The 17,431-nt window shown below is 36.3% G+C and overlaps 1 protein-coding gene across 1 annotated transcript in view; it reads left to right on the top strand.

The window, feature by feature from the left end:
* The first annotated feature begins 572 nt into the window (after positions 1 to 572).
* Positions 573 to 17,431, top strand: part of ACSL3 (acyl-CoA synthetase long chain family member 3) — a 54,365-nt gene continuing 37,506 nt past the window's right edge. Inside the window, exon 1 of the mRNA XM_015817859.1 lies at positions 573 to 712. The gene's annotated coding sequence lies outside the window, so the exon portion shown is untranslated. The remainder of the gene's footprint in view (positions 713 to 17,431) is intronic.

The raw sequence follows: 17,431 nt of genomic DNA on the forward strand, positions 1-17,431 counted from the left end.
AGCCCAGTATCTGTATTTTTAATTTCTTTGTTTAGCCTCGGAAGTTAAATTACTAAAGTCAGTAGCCGGTATGGATCTGCATAATAAATTGCTGCTGGCGCTTTTAGATTATCAGGTGACCTGGATCAAGACCGTGCAACGTTGGCGAGGCTAATAACGGTGGCAACAATCATTCTATAAATCGTGCTGCGCCTGAGCAGTGGAGACGCTGGCGTTTAATTTGCAAAAAGAATATACGGTATTTTCCTCCTTTTGCTTTCCTTTAGCCTCAGCCGCTCTAGCTACTTCAACGGGTCTATTGTGTCGCCACCACCACCACCAGCCGCTTTCCTCCAGCGCCCGTGACCCCAAAGCAAAGTGACCGAGAGTAACCCTTGCACCGTTCTCTTCCGCGCGCGTGCTTCCCCCACCTCTCACCGACACAACCGTTTTAGGACGTAACAGAGCCGGCCCCTCGCGCGCCACCCTGCGCGAGCCAATGAGGATTCGCTGCCGCGGCATACGGAATGAGGATGGTCCGCGGCGGCGATTGTGAGGTGCGCCAGCTCGAGGCGGAAGGAGGGGGAGGGGGAGGCTCATCCCGGAGACTTGGGCCTTGTTCATTGGCTCCGCGGGGCTGGTCCGCCCAAGGCTGGAGTTAGCGCGTCGCCCGCAGAGGGGGCTCCCGGCACACGAGGAACGTCGCTTACCAGCTTCCCCTCTGGCCGCAGTGGTGAGTTCGGCACGGGAGCCGGGAAAGGGGACGGAGTGTCTGTGCAGGGAAGAGCGGATGGGTTTGGAGGACGAGGGCCCTTTTAGGATCGTGTTGGGAGCCTCCCAGGCTGTGACAGACAGAGCGAGCGAGGAAGGAAGGAAGGAAGGAAGCAAGCCAGTTCTTTCTTAAGAGGAGCGGGATCAGGGCCGGCCCAGCACGGGCTCGGGGAAGACACCCGGAGGTGCCTCTGGGAAGCAGACGAGAAAGGCTTTGGAGTTCAGCATCGGACCCGAGAGGCCTGCTGCATAGTTCCAAAATTTATTAATAGGGTTAATCCTGCATGATTTTATACCAAGATACTCGTGTGCAATTTCTCTTCCCGCTTCCACAGTTCCCCGGGTTAGGCCGATAAAGGCTGCAACTCCCTGTAAGCTTACCGGCAAGTAAGTCACGCACGCGGTGAAGTGGGGCGAGCTCTTTTTTTAAAGCTGCCTTGTGTATCCGCTTCTTACCTTGTCGTAACCTACCTCAAGAATATTCATAGTTATGTATGCTAAATGGTAGTTGTTGCCACATGTGCACATTTTAAGCAGTGTTCACTCAGGATGATGCTTTCTTGAGTTGGTCCTTGGAGTGTCTCCTGTGCATATTGATTCAGAGTAAGCTCCATTATTTCTGCTAGACTTCCTTTGGTAGTAGTAGAAAGTAGGCTTAAGGTCAAATGCCAATTACCTCCTAATACGATTTCACTTTTTTTTATTCATAAGTTGATGAAAGAATTCTGTAATTTTTCACTCTTCTAATTCATATGTGATTGTTCGTTCTTATTTGGATTAGCAATTGTGAATATAGAAGTAGGACTTGCTCTACTCATCCAAAGCATATGAGCATTTATATACTTGTGCCAGTTCTATTCTTACTACCACTACTGCAAACTAGCATCACTGATATGAGCACACATGTGTTTCTATAAATGGGATTGCATGGCCAGAATCCAATACTGCTTTAGAGTAGTTAGGAGCAACTGTTAAATCAATTTATGATACAATATGGTAGTAAATCGTATCACTGTAATAGGTATATAAAATATTTCAAAAGAGTAAGAACTTTTTCTTACTTTTAGACTACTTTTGCTGTGTACAGGTAGTGTATCAGTATGTTAAGTTGCCTTTCATATTTAAGAGAGCAGCTTTCGCTTACTGTAATCCTTACTTATCCAAAGCTTTATGCATTTTCATTAATAGAAATTGCAATGGTATCTGCAACATGGTCCAGTAATCTTCAATATATTTGGAGAATTTATAGAAAGTTGAAAGTAAGCTTACTTGGGACTTTATTTTTACTACAAAATTCAACTTTGAGACTCCAGTACATTTTTACAGCCAGAAAATGGAAGTTGAGGGTCATATTAATTATTTTTGCTGTGGCTAGTTGTAAACCTATTCATCAAATTAATATTAACTTATGACTGGGGAAGTCATTGCTTTTTTAGTGCCTCCATATCAGGGATGTCAAACTGTTGGCCCGTGGGCCAGATGCATCATAGAGAAACCGCACCCACCCCATTGCTGGCAATGGCAAAAAAGGTGCGATATGTCATGTGGCATTGCAAGTTTGACATCCCTGTTCTATATGATTTTACATAAACAGGCTTCTAGGAAAAAAATTAATACTGGATAATTTTCTGTGTCAGTATAATAAAGCCAATATTATCTAGCTGAAAATACTGATAGTAAACTTCTTTTGGAAAGATTGTAAGATTGTAATGTAACTTTCAGCACTTGCTGCTATAAACAGTTTTCGGAATATCCTTTTGGTTAGAATAGATGATTCTAACCATCGTGCAATTACTTGTGAGACAAGTTTCTCTAAAAGGTTTACAATCAATTTTGGATCATCAAACTATAGATTCTTTACATCAGGAATATGCAACCTATAGCCAGCAGAGCCTTACTTTTTTCAGAATTGTACGACAACATATACATTTGATCTGTATCAATCTATAGATATGTTGCATTTCCAGCATAGTGTTTAGCTTCATCTGAGTTCTTCATAGCCATGTTAGCATTCTGTGATGAAGAAATCTTCAGCAGTAAGATAAATAAAACCTGAGACTCTTCTTGAATTGCTGTATTATTTTCAGAGTTTCAGACTCATGTCATGTGAATTCAAAATGAACAACCTGTTGGATTACTTTGCTATAATAGAGATACTGTAATCAGAAGGTATGCACTAATGTTTGCTTAGAATTTAGCTCCATCACTCATATTAGCATGTGTTTTTTTGTTCAAGAAATAATTCTGGTGAATCTACAGGTAAATAAGTGATCGCTATATCTGATCTCAAATGAGTCTTTTAATATCAGCTCATCAGAGATTTTGAAGGCATGGTTTTTACAGCTTAATTCTCTTAATTTTTCATTTGATTAGGATCTTCCTGATCGTTTTTTTTTCTTGATGTATTGTCTAACTATTCACTTTTAAAAATCCTATTCATATTAGGGAAATTTATTTTTATTTTTAAAAGTGCTTATTTTTTAAGACAATCAACAAGGTTTAAAAATATTGTTTTTAAAAGGCATCCTAAAATTTATATTATCAGTGTACACAGATTCTTTTATTACGGATGGCCATAATAAAAGCAGAAAAGGAATGATGTAAATCTACCTCATCCAGCTGCTCTGGTATGTATGTTAAAATCTTTATATGCAAAAAGACTCTTTTGCAGTTAAGATTTGCAAATCCTAGACTGGGGGCTTTGCAGACAATCACTCATGCCTTTATCACTTTCCATATGGGCTGTTGCAAAATGTTCTACATGGGCCTGCTGATGAAGACCAGTTAGAAATTTGTTGGTCCAGAATGTGCAGTCCTTGATGGGGCATACCATGTTATACCCATATAATACCTCTGCTCCGTGACCTGTACTAGTTGCCTTCTAGCATCCAGGTATAATTCAGAGTGTTGGTTACCACTCATAAAGACGTTCATGGCATGGGCCTGAATATCTGAAGAACCATCTCTTTAATGGTTTCTGCCCCATCCTGGACAATTATACAGAATAGGCATGCTCATATTTAATAAATACTCAGGTTATCACTAGGACTTTTCTACAGGTACTCATTTAAATAATAAGAGATAAATATTGCAGCTCTTTTATACTACACATTTAATCCTAATAGTATAATTATATATTTTGAATTTTCCAAAGCAAGAAATTAAACAGTATTATGAGAAAACTGATAATTATCCTAGTTATAAGAGATACACATTGCAAACAGGGCTTTTCTATATGAATTCATACCAGAAATAGACTAAGTAAACTACCATACATACATGTTTATAATCCCTTTGGTGTATATATAAACCAATCCTTGAATTTTTGACCAAAATATTGTGAAAAATGTGTCACCCATTTTGTATCTTTTAGTTTTCACTATTGGCTTATTCATAGGTAATCAATGGGTTTCTATTTCATGTATTTTGGTTAAAAATTTGAGTGTCAGCTTATCCGCCGTTGGGTATATTCACAAGTATATACAGGTACTTTTAAAAAGTATTGATGTATGTACTCATGGATAACCCTATCTATGTATAAGGAAATTTAACAAGTTGAAACTAATTTTGAGGGTGTATTTTGGCACCTAAAATTCTTAGTTTATTTATAAGTGTGTACAGTATGGTAGGTTTCTTTATCCTCTAGTAATTACAAAATCCATTCTACTCGGCCAGCAGTTGTGGACATGCTAGTTGTCAGCAATGATAGTTAAATGCATTTCAAAAATATATTTTCTGACAGGCAAACACTGGGCCTAAACATTATATAACAAACCAGCAATGGTTGGATTTGTTTAACATAATGTTAAAACAAAGCACATGATGCATTAGAGCAGGGGTGTCAAACTGCTGGCCCACGGACCGGTTTTATCATTCCGAAGCTGTGCCCACCCCATTGCCGGCAATGCAAAAAGAGTCGCGATACATTGCAACATGTCACATGATGTGGCGAGTTGACATCCTTGCATTAGAGGTACATGTAAACCTAATCTGATACTATTGTGTTGTGTAACTTTGATATACTGGTATATATATTTTTCTTTTACTAAAAGCATGTAATGACCTGCTATTTTGAAAACATGCATACCTCTAAGAAATTAAAATCCCAGACTATAGTCTTCTGTATGCCCTTTTTCTACTGCATTTGTCCTTCAGTTGAGTTTAGCATGGAAGTACTAACTGAAGAACTCACTCAATGAGTGCATTGGAATTTCTTCCAAATGCTTTCTGAATTGGAATAATTGTTTATAACAATATTTTCAACTTTATATCTTCAGGAAACATTGTAAACATTAACTTGTCCATGCAGGAATACCTGTATAGCTTAGTGGATTCTGTGAAGTACTCTGTTGGTGGTCCTCAATAAGGTATATTATTGAAGGTATGCAGTAATTGTGTATATGAGGCACACTTTACTAGTCAGTGATCAAAATAATTACAAATGACTGTTTGAGCATACCTTCCTCCCCAAACAGAAAGAAATCCATTTTAGACAAAAAAAGTCACCAGTCTCTATTTTGGTATACTGAGATAAAATGATTGAAACATCAGTAGATGTTTCTTGGGCTTTGGGATTGAATGACCTTACAAAAGATTTAGAGCCAAAATAAAATAAGATTTTGTTCTAGTTAGGTTTATGTGTTACTTGGATGCGTCATTAAAATATTTAAAATGTTGGAATGTTTATTTGGAACTTAAGACTATGGGCCTGGTATTCATGGACAGCTTGAATGGGGGACCTAATCCTATCTTAAAGACAAGCTACTTCCCTTCACCAGCAGATTCATCACTTTATATTGATAGATACTCCAAATAATAAATATTGCAAACTTGAATTACTTTTCATTGTATCCACATCACATGATACCTCCCCAAAAGCTGTCATTGCATTTTGTTAGTAGGAAGAATGATAATAACATTAATTTAGTGCTTACTCTAATAATTCAGCCTTTAACCTAATTCAGTCTAAGATTTGCCCCTTTCAAGAATGTGCAATTAAATTCTTAAGGACCATATTTCAAATCCCATGATGTGTTCCTAATCTGGTCTTGAGCCATGGGGCTAGTCTCACCAAACTGAAACTCATATTTACATTCTCTCAATGGTTGCATATACACCCCCCTCCCCAATAAGATTGACACCTGTGATTTTAAGTAATGACTTTATTTCATTTTGAGGTAGGATATTGTGTGAGAAATTGAAGCATTGTGTTCTCTCACTATAAAGATATAGTGAAATTACTCATCATAAAAAAAATAGTCTGACTTGGGTTCTTGACAAAATTATGCCGGATCCTTATGATAGTGTTCATATCATATGCTACTTAACAGTCTTATTTTAGAACGTTGCCAAAGAACGTTTTGAAAATTAAGGCAAAGTTTGCTCTTCTCTGGTCAGTTTTAGACATTCAGATTTAATGGCAATATTATTTCATCTTTCCCATTCCGTGCAATTCTGTTTTGAACTGAGCTAATACTAAGGCCTGCAGCTGGTTAGCCACTGTTGCTGGCAGAATGCTGAGCTAAAAAAACCCCAGTTGTCTGAAACAACATTTCAAGAACAATTGCACTGAACGAACTTCTCAATCTTGGAGTTGCAATAATTGGAAGAACTGCAGTGGTAGTAATTGAAAAAACAGAGAAATATACTTTGTAGTTTACTTGTAATAAATAATGGATGTTTACATTTGCAAAACCTTAAAATGATTTATTAAGAAATTTTATATAGCTGCCTTTTTTAAATACATAATTCTGGGCAGGAATATCATACAAAGACAATATGAATAATGTTCCATTATTACAATAATACAGTCCAAGGAAAAGGTAAGAACTGAGGCACCATATAAAAATTCCAGAAGATGTACAGTACTGATATTGTGCTCCCGACATCCTGACCCAGCAATACAGTTTTATATTTTTGTTAAGGGTGGCAATTAATGTAATTGCCAGTAAAGCAAACCCGCAGGAATATTTTTGTATATTCATTTTACTGAGAAATTAAATGATTATGCAAAAGCTGGAAGATATTGCTACTTTTTTGTGTTAATATATATTTTGCCTGATAAAAAGTTAAAGCATAACTGAAAGCCATAGGAGCTTTCCATGAAGAAGTGGATTTTATAATAAAATAAATTTTAAAGTGTCATTGGTAATTTCAATGTCCTCCAGTTTATGCAAGCAGCTTTTATTCAATACTATTATTGAATAATACCATTTCAAAGTAGAATGCATATTTTCTATTTCTTCAAAATCCTATTGATAAATTAGAAGTTTCTTTTTTCTCTGGCTCCTGTCCAACAGTAATATTAGAACAGCTTGTTTATTCTAATACATCCCATTATTTATAAGAATAAACCTCAAAGAATCTGAAACATGCTATTAAGTTGTGTTAACATCCAGTTCATCCTCCATAATTTTATTGCACAACCATATTTTTATCTTCAGTTCTGAAGTTTACAGAATGCTGATTAATTAGCTACTATATAATTGAATAATGGATTTAAATGACAGTGCACAAGATTGCAGTTTAATCTTTTTGTATGGCATAATAGGATTAGATTAATGGCTAGAACATTTGAAAATGATTGAAAAAAGTTTCAACATAACAAATTGAATATATAATATATAATTAATATTAATATTATAATTAAGGGTTTAATCTATTTAGCTGGAAGTTGTTTCCTGTAACTATTGAAACTATTTTTAATAGGCTATACAACAGCTGTTTCTATCTGCCTAATAAAAAGATTTTAAAACCTTCTACTATCACTATAAAACGTAATTCAAAATATGCAGAAAATCATGAAAAGGCAGGTTTTAAAACAAACTCTGATTAAAATTGTGTACCACATCAGTCAGCATAAATATTAAAAGTTGAGAGAATGGAAGCTGCAGGACAAAAAAACCTGAAGAGCACTAGGTTGCTTAAATATACCGGGACAGGTTTTTCCAAACTGGCGAAACTTGCAACACTGCTTTTTTGCTAAAAAAACCCAAAACAAAATAGAACACTTTGCCAAACTTGCAATTATTCAAAGGGGAAATACTCCCTTAGTACAAAAAAGACTCCAGCACAAATCCCTCTTCAACCCTAAAGTTGTTTTACTTATCTTTAATAGCGAAGTGCTGTAGCCGCGCTTGAAAGCTGGGTTTGTTATCGGTGCCTGAATCTTCCGCTGGGGGGGGGGCACTTCCAGTGTTTGGGACGAACAATGGGCCGGGCCGGGCCGGTACGTGTTGGCTTGGAGCCGCGCGAGGAACGGGCTACTTGCCCGCCTTTGCGTGAGTCAGAAGTGGGGGCCGGGGAGAAAAGCTGCGAGTGTGGAATCGCGTCACAAGGCGGATTTTCCGTTTCCACGGCAACCCCTCTTCGGAGGCTGCGCTTAACCCCCGAGGTAGAAGAAATGGATGGCAGGGCGCCTGCCTGGAGAAACGGAAGGTGGGGAGGGCTAGCTGGTGGATGGGAGGACAGCCGGAAAAACTTGCTGCCCTCCCGCCCACCGGGGCCTCTCAGTAAAGTTTTTCCATAAGCAGAGAGCTGCAGTTAAAAAAAAAAAAGAAACGATATGAATCCGAAAGGTTGCTCGATAATAGGTACTTCTCACCCACTTGCACCACATTGGCTCTGAGTAAACACGTATATAAACAAGAGATTTCAAGAAAGCTAACTAGTTGGAATCGTGCAATTAAAAACAAGAGCACTAGAGGGCAGTTGTTTTCTCTGAATGTACTTTAATTCACAGTATAAACTTTCCTGGTTAACCATCAGCTTGACTCCTGTTAACCCTGGGAACTTAAAAGAATAAATAAATTAAATTAAAATGTTCACAGAAAAGTATCCCTCCTCTTAACTCTTATTTTTTTATGTTTCTGATAACTTACTAGCACGCTGCCCCTGGACATGTTTTCCTTTTATTATCCAACGAAGACTAACCGTTTTTATGTTTAATCCCATTTGGGTTCAAAAATTCACATTTTTAGTTGCTGTTGATAGCAGCTGATTATGATTGCAATGAGATTTACATATTGTGTAGTTTACATATTGGAATATAACAGTGAACTGTAGTTAAACCTAAGAGGTAGATGTTATTAAACATTGTTTTCTGTATTACATCTGCTAAAATAGATATGTTGTTTAATTCTTGAACAACAGATGTGTTTGCTGTAGCAACACTTACGTTGCTAACAAATGATATTGTGATTTTGTTTTTTAAGTTCTATACTGCCACTGAATAGTAATCAGATGTAGTCAATAGATAAGTTTTTGTGTCTTCAAGTCAATGTCTTAAATTTAAATTAACTGACAAAAAATTAAAGGGAGGCTAGTATAGCTATTTCTATAGAAAATGACTGCCTGTGAAGGCTCCTAGATTGGGGCTGAAAGGCAAAAGCGGAAGCAGTATACTCTGTCCCATTTTTGGGGTAGACCAGGTTGCCCTGATAGACCTGTCTCACTGGAAAACACTTCAAGTCAATGTTAACTCCTACTGATTGTTTGGACTTGTCCCTGCACTTTTCTTGTAAAATTTCAGAAGTGCTTTTTATTGTTTGCCCAAAGTCATCTAGCTGGCTTTGTGCCTAAGGCAGGACTAGAATTACTGTCTCTTAAGTTTCTAGACTGATGCCCTAACACTATCCAAGCCAGCTCTCAATAGATTACTGCATTAAATTATATTTAATACATTTTTTAAAGATACATTTGACATAATAGAGCCAAAGTGGATTCCTTTAAAGTACATTTAAGAGTTCTGGCTATTTGGAAGGTTAAATACAAATAGCCAGAAAACCTTGATGTAATTTTATTCTCAAACTAACCTTAGAATTTTTTTCAATTTAATAATTAAGCTATAATTACAAGGGTTTTTTACCACTTTACAAATATGAAAATGTGCACTTCCATATAATATGCTAAATAATTTATGTACTTGCATGACTAGTAATATATATTGAACTCTTAAAGTGTATCATAATGTGTTTCCCTTTGATCTTTACATGCATTAATATTTGGTCTGCATTTAATCATTAGAAACTATAACTACAACTCTTGTTTCAAATAGACCATTTTGAACATACGGTTTTTAAGAAGGAGAGAAATTGTTTTAGCATTTTGAACACCTTCCAGAAATGTGCAACCTGATCCAACATGTTTCTACCTTAGTGTTCTGGGGTAGTAAACCCAGTTTTTCAGCACTGTCTTACAAGATGCCCTTGGAAATTTACAAAATAGCCAAAGAAGTGGAAGTCTATTTTTATATGTATACAGATATATTAACACATAGATTATTATAAGTAACATAATTAGCTATCTTAGTGATATGCATGTTATACATTAATTTATACAGAACACGTAAGGCCATTTTAAAATCAAGCAGTTTTGAGCAGGCCTAAACCCCTTAACCATTCATTTAACCATGGGGACACCGTACTGTGTTACTAGTAAACTCTTGGTGCTATATCAAGTGAATTGATGAAGTAGCTGTTGTAAAAAAAAATCTTAATAATATTATGCTATAAGAACTAAAACTATTACTGTATGTGCTCTTGAATAGGCAATTGCAGATATTATTTAACCAATAGAGCATAAAAATGTGGTACCCTGACCCTCAGTCCTAGTGGACAATCACTTAAATATGAGCCAGCAGTGTGCTGCAGCTGCCAAAAAGGCCAACACAGTGCTGGGCTGCATTAACAGAGGGATAGAATCAAGATCACGTGAAGTATTAATACCACTTTACAGTGCCTTAGTAAGGCCACACTTGGAATACTGCATCCAGTTTTGGTCACAACGATGTAAAAAAGATGTTGAGACTCTAGAAAGAGTACAGAGAAGAGCAACAAAGATGATCAGGGGACTGGAGGCCAAAGCATATAAGGAACGGCTGCTGGAATTGGGTATGTCTAGTTTAATGAAGAGAAGGACGAGGGGGGACATGATAGCAGTATTCCAATATCTCAGGGGCTGCCACAAAGAAGAGGGAGTCAAGCTATTTTCCAAAGCGCCTGAAGGCAGGACAAGAAGCAACGGGTGGAAACTAATCAAGGAGAGAAGCAACCTAGAACTAAGGAGAAACTTCCTGACAGTTAGAACAATTAACCAGTGGAATAACCTGCCTCCAGAAGCGGTGAATGCTCCAACACTGGAAGTTTTTAAGAAGAGACTGGACAGCCATTTGTCCGAAATGGTATAGGGTTTCCTGCCTGAGCAGGGGGTTGGACTAGACCTCCAAAGTCCCTTCCAACTTTATTATTATTATAATATTTTTCACTTAATTTTCATAATTATCTGGGGTGGCACATTTTTCATGGTACTTTGGTTAAAAATTAAAAAATTTCTATAGATGGACTTCTCTGTGAGCATATATAAATACTTTAAAAAAGTTAAAAACTTAAAAAATCTTTTTAAAGTATCTGTACACCATATATACTTGCTGATAATCCGGTCTGTGGATAAGCTAAATCCAATTTTGGCATGCATTTTGAGATCTAAAATTCGTAGCTCACTTACAAGTCAATTTGGTAAATAAGTTAATAAGACAGTTAAAAATTTCATAATAGTTGAAATAGTTACATTATTTTTAAACATGGATATGTAGTTTAAACTATACAATCATAAACAATCATTTGGTTGGTTCCATTTCTTTGTAATCCAGTAAAATAATTTTGTCAGCATTGTGAGTAACTGCTTCTTTGAGTCCTCCATTGTGAGTAACTGCTTCAATGAGTCCAAGCTTGTCTCATTGATATCTAACCCCTTTATCTTCTCTTGACCTTTTTTCAAGAACTTTTGATTTTGCTTTTCTTAAAGATTGTCCCAAAAGGGCTTTTTCAATTGGACTTCTTTGTTTTTTCTTTCTCATCCAAGAAACTTTTTCAGTTTTGAGAACTGAAATGAACCTTTTGAAAAGTACTTTTGGGACATCCATGACCTGGATGATTGAGAATCTCCATAGACATTTTCTAAGGAGTATTGTCTTTGTGTTAACATTTATAAAATAGTTAGGCTTTAGCTTCAGTGTCTGTGCTCCCTATGAGGAATCTGATTAATTATTACATTTATACCCAGTGACAGTCTCTCAGTCATGGCATTTTATAAGACTATACAAACAAAATATTCACAGTCTACCTAAAGATAGAAATCTTTAAAAAAATTCTGTATATACAGAAAAACAAAACCAACAACTCAGCATCGGGTCCAAAATGCCCTTTTCCAGCTGATTCCAGAAGGTATTTTAGGGGTAATCTAAGCTGTAATGAGAGGCTATTTTGGAAAGCGAGTATCTTGGAATCTTGTGCCCCACACTCCCCAAAAACGGGGAATCACCAGATGCCTCTTTTGGTAAAATTAAGACAGCTGAACCATTTTTAGAAGGAAAACTTGGTAACAAGTGATAGACGGCTTAAAATTCAACATCCTAAGGTTATAAAAATGGAAATGGAACCCAGAGCAGGGCCCAAAGTGCCAATGTAATGTGCTCTTGCAATTCAGTGTCAGATAGTACATGGGGTACTATCTTCTGGAATTTCTGAGTGGGCTCCAAAAGGAAAGGCAGCCCAAAGCTGATCCATGTGGGAGGAAAAACTCAAAACTGCTAATGTAGGTTTTACTTTCTTGTGTTTTTGGGTCCCTGAGACTTTAAAGAAGTAGAGAACCACACCTATACTGCAGAGAGATAGAAGAAAATCTCTGATAGTACAGGGAGTGGTTGAAGAGAGAAGGGAAGGATAGTCAAAACTGAAAGAAAAGACAATTTGTTATGTGGAAAAGATGAAAAGTTTAGTAGAATAAGTAACGAGAGTCTGAAACTGACATTTGGAGTAAGAAGTAGCAGAGACTAACAGTCTTCCAAGCCTTTCAAAGAGGGCAGATCAACTATAGTGAGGGAAAAAAATATTTGATCCCCCACTGATTTTGTACATTTGCCCACTGACAAAGAAATGATCAGTCTTTAATTTTAATGGTAGGTTTATTTTAACAATGAGAGACACAATAACAAAAATAATAATCCAGAAACACACATTTCAAAAAAGTTATAAATTGATTTGCATTTTAATGAGTGAAATAAGTATTTGACCCCTTCACAAAACATGACTTAGTACTTGGTGGCAAAACCCTCATTGGCAATCACAGAGGTCAGACATTTCTTGTAGTTGGCCACCAGGTTTTCACACATCTCAGGAGGAATTTTGTCCCAGTCCTTTTTTGCAGATCCTCTCCAAGTCATTAAGGTTTTGAGGCTGACGTTTGGCAGCTCAAACCTTCAGTTCTCTCCACAGATTTTCTATGGGATTAAGTGTGGAGAATGGCTAGGCCACTCCAGGACCTTAATGTGCTTCTCCTTGAGCCACTCCTTTGTTGCCTTGGCCGTGTGTTTTCGGTCATTGTCATGCTGGAATACCCATCCACGACCCATTTTCAATGCCCTGGCTGAGGGAAGGAGGTTCTAACCCAAGATTTGACAGTACAGCCCCGTCCATCGTCCCTTTGATGCGGTGAAGTTGTCCTATCCCCTTAGCAGTAAAATACCCCCAAAGCATAATTTTTCCATCTCCATGTTTGACGCTGGGAATGGGGTTCTTGGGGTAACAGGCAGCATTCCTCTTCCTCCAAACACTGAGTTGATGCCAAAGAGCTCGATTTTGGTCTCATCTGATCACAACACTTTCACTCAGTTCTCCTCTGAATCATTCAGATATTTATTGGCAAACTTCAGAGGTTAAATGTTGCATGGTGTCCCAGATGGAAGGTACTTTGTTTCTTCCATTTGCGAATAATCAAACCAACTGTTGTCACTTTCTCACCAAGTTACTTGGCGATAGTCTTGTAGCCCATTCCAGTCTTGTGTAGGTCTACAATCTTGTCCCTGACATCCTTGGACAGCTCTTTGGTCTTGGCCAAGGTGGAGAGTTTGGAATCTGATTGATTGATTGTTTCTGTGGACAGGTGTCTTTTATACAGGTAACAAACTGAGATTAGGAGCACTCCCTTTAAGAGAGTGCTCCTAATCTCAGCTTGTTACCTGTATAAAAGATACCTGGGAGCCAGAAAACTTGCTGATTAATAGGGGATCAAATACTTATTTCACTCATTAAAATGCAAATCAATTTATAACTTTTTTGAAATGCGTTTTCTGGATTTTTTTGTTATTCTGTCTCTCACCGTTAAAATAAACCTACCATTAAAAGACTGATCATTTCTTTGTTGGTGGGCAAACGCACAAAATCAGCAGGGATCAAATAATTTTTTCCCTTACTGTACAACCACCTAGTAGCCAGTAATTGTTTCCCAGTGTGATTTCAGATGCTTCTGTCTCCTCTTGAGTGCAGCTTGTACATTTGGTAGTTTTTTTACTATGTATTGTTGGAAGTCTGAGAAAAATATAATTGTTCGATAGTTTGTTTGGCATTGGAATGTAAACTGATCTTTCTGAGGGCTTTATTTTACAAATTACACATAGCACTTTTAACTAGATCCATTCAATAAGATTTTAAAGAGTTTTGCCAGAGTTTTTTCAGCTTCTGCAGCATAATTGTTAGCTATATTTTGAAACCCAATTAACTTAATTTTCAAGGATGGCTGGTTCTAATTCAGTGATTAAACCTTCATACCTCTAATTGATTTTGGATTTTTTTTGTACAATTCTGTTATTTGTATTATGTCTTCTTTGTATAGGTAATCTTCATTTAGTGAACACAGCTGGGACCAGCTATTGGGTTGTTAAGCAAAGCAGTCACTAAGTGAAACTATTCCTGTGCTGATTATCTTATTTCATCTTTATCACTATCCTAATTGCGAATAGTTGCTAAATGAGGTAGTCACTAAATGAGGACTACCTGTATTTTCTTTCTTCAGTATATCTCTTACATATCTCCCTCAGTGTCTTTGCATTGTTTATATAAATATGGCTCTGCCTTTTCCTGCTGTTTTCTGGAACCCAGTGTTTAGTTGAGCAATTTTTTCTGTCTCTTGTTTTATTTTCTGTCTTTCGTCAGCTATTTTTCAGTCCCTGGCCATTTCATCTTCTTTTGTTTTTTTTTCCATATGGGGATATATAATTAATTGCATGTTCAGTATACCTTGCCTAACAATCTACAACTTAAGTGTTTTATGATTTTAAATAATACAGCATCAAAGAATTATATCAATTATACATACTAGATCACAGAATCAAAGTTAAAAGGGGGCATTTAAGCTGTCAGATGCAGCTATTTGCTTAGTGCTGGAAATCAGCTAAAGCATCCATGACATGTTTTATGTAGCCTCTGCTAAGCACATCAGTTAAAAGAAGGCCACCGCTCTCTGGGTATTTGGTTCCATTTGTAAAACTGTCTTACTGTTTTTCCAATAGTGCAAATCTGCTCCCTATTACTTAAATCCGTTATTCATGTCCTGTACTCCCAGATGATAGAAAACAGGTCTTAGCTTTCTCTATGACGCCCTCGGTCTTTCCCCCCAAAATTGCACATTCTTTGAATCTTCACTATTGCTTTCCTAAATTTAGTTGTAATCCTTGATTATTCTTGTTGCTGTATCTATTCCATTTTTAAAAATCTTTCTATGGATTGGTGCCCAAAATGGAATACTCATGGGTTAGATGCATTATCAGGTAAAATATTTACTTTCTCTGATTTGAAAACTATACTTGAGACAATTGCTTTTTCTTTTTTTTTCTTGTATAATCAATCTGATGCTGACTGATATTTAATTAGTGATAAGTAACTGTTCCAAACTCTCTTTCACAAGTATTGCTGTAAAGGCAGATACTCTCCATCTTATAACTGCATTTATTTTTTTCCTCAGTAAAAGACTTTATAATTATCTTTTTTACATTTCATTCTGTTATTCTTTACCCATTTCTCTAACTTATCAAGATTGTTTTCTGAGTTTGAGATATTATTTCACTGAGTTTATGCCATCTGTAAATTTGATAGTTAGAATTTAAGATACCTCCTCATTCTTTTTTTTTTAACACAAAAGTTTAGGTATACAGGACTTTAAAAAAAAAAACCTGGAATAACATATGCCTTCTTTCAATCATTTGATACTACATTTCATCTCTGGGATTTCTCAAAGATAATAAATAACAATTATTTGGCCAAACCATGAGCAACTTCCTGTAATACTCCATAATTCAATTTTCTGGCTTCAAAAAATTAAACCAATTCAAAGTAAATAGAAATTCCATGGCTATAACTCCTTCAGTCTCAAGTTTCAGTTCTGCTTCTTTATTCTCTTTTTCAAAATTGCTTGTTGGAATAGTATCTTTTTTAAAAAAAAACAACACAAATTGATCCTGCAAAGAAAATTAAAGTTATTCAACCACTACAGGCTTAATATTTTTTAGATTATTTTCAAAATAATCTGAAAAATAACAGATTATTAACTGTTCAATGAAGGTGCGCATAAGCTCTAATCAGTTTATTTTGAAGACATCTGAAGAAGGGTTTTTCTTTTCTTTTTTATCCTTTGTCATTCCCCGAGCTTTAGCTATTCTTCTAGCATTTCTATAATTTAGAATTATGAGTACTATTCCTTGCTGACCTATCTTATTTCTCACTTCCTGTATGTGTGTAGTTTTTAGATCTTTATTCATTCTGGATTGTTTGCTGTCATCCTTTTCCCCTTCTTTGATATTCTTTTTGCTATTGTGTTTTTAATATCTCTTTCTTAAGGAATTCCCCTGAATCTCAAACTCTTTTCCCATAAGCTTCTCCTGCCATGGAATTATTATTGCTCTGTATTTATTAAAATATGTTTTCTTAAAATCCAGTATACAAATTGAACTATACTTATTTTCTGTTTTGATTCAATGTATGGTTACTATAAAGGTATGGATAGCTGTCTTCTTGTATCTTCTTCCATTGTCTGAAAATAGTCAGCAAAAAATTGTCAGAAACTTTGTTAAGTTATTCATGACATAGCTTGTAGGAAGACAGCTGTTGTTAGTTTATGGCAGCAAAAATCAGAAGAATATTATAGTATTTTTTCCTAAGAATTTTATTAAAAGGTATAAGTTGAGAATGATGTGAAACAAGTTGCAGTTCATGGAAGTGTTTGTCTTTTAATAAAATTTGTTAATTGGTGCTACCAGATTCCTGATTGTTTTGCTTGGCAGAATTTGTAACACATTAATATAGGTAATTCTCAACTTATGTTTGTTTAGCAACTATTCAGAGTTCAGATAGTACTGAATGAAGGACTTTAGGAACCCTTCATGAATGAATAATCATTGCAGCATCCCTGCGATTGTGATCAAAATTCAGGCATTTGGCATTGTCCTGATCCTTAAACCTGCCTCTAGAAGCCGCACAAAAACAGGTGGGCTCTTGTATGGTTTATGAAACCAACAGGGATTCTTTGAGCTAATAGATCACGTGTGTCTTACAATGACCACAAAGACTTATGACCAAAATTTTGGGCTCATTTGTGAATTGTAAGTTGAAGACTACCTACATTGATCTTAAAATCTTAAATCAGTGTTACTACTTGAAGACTGGAAAGTACCACCCATATTGCCAACAATATTATTTTTATTTTTTTGTCTGCTCCTGATATGAAGTTCATTCAGATGCATTTTTGTGCAAATGTGTCTATTTTTAACATGAAATGGAACTCTTCTTTTTCTTCAGTCTCTCTCTCTCTCTCTCTCTCTCTCTCTCTCTCTCTCTCTCTCTCTCTCTCTCTC

Source organism: Protobothrops mucrosquamatus, unplaced genomic scaffold (genome assembly GCF_001527695.2).
Source record: "Protobothrops mucrosquamatus isolate PMUCROS unplaced genomic scaffold, P.Mucros_1.0 scaffold642, whole genome shotgun sequence".
In the NCBI taxonomy this organism is placed as follows: Eukaryota; Metazoa; Chordata; class Lepidosauria; order Squamata; family Viperidae; genus Protobothrops; species Protobothrops mucrosquamatus.